This window comes from Limulus polyphemus, unplaced genomic scaffold (genome assembly GCF_000517525.1).
Source record: "Limulus polyphemus unplaced genomic scaffold, Limulus_polyphemus-2.1.2 Scaffold1717, whole genome shotgun sequence".
Lineage (NCBI taxonomy): Eukaryota > Metazoa > Arthropoda > Merostomata > Xiphosura > Limulidae > Limulus > Limulus polyphemus.
Genome location: NW_013667327.1, coordinates 121,183 through 121,590, shown reverse-complemented (window position 1 = coordinate 121,590; position 408 = coordinate 121,183).

Here is a 408-nt window from a genome sequence, read left to right as displayed (position 1 = left end):
GCAGCTAGTCATCACCACCCACCGCCAACTTTTGGGCTACTCTTTTATCAACGAATAGTGGGATTGACCGTCTCATTGTAACGCCCCCACGGCTGAAAGGGCAAACACGTTTGGTGGGACGGGGATATAGAGGAAACACTCATTAGGAAGAAGTGAAAAGGCATTCTTATGAGAAAGTAGAAGTTAACTTACATTACAACCCAAGTCATATACGCTGAAGTTTGGTTTAAAACGCGGAAAGAAACGAAATTACAAAGCAGTAAACATTCATGATAAATTTAAACTTTTAACAAAAGGTATTATAATACTTTGATATATATAGACATTAAACATTCCCTCTCATACACCGGTGAGTCAAAAGTAGCAAAATTATTTCTTTGAATATCAAGATAGTTGAATTTATTTCAA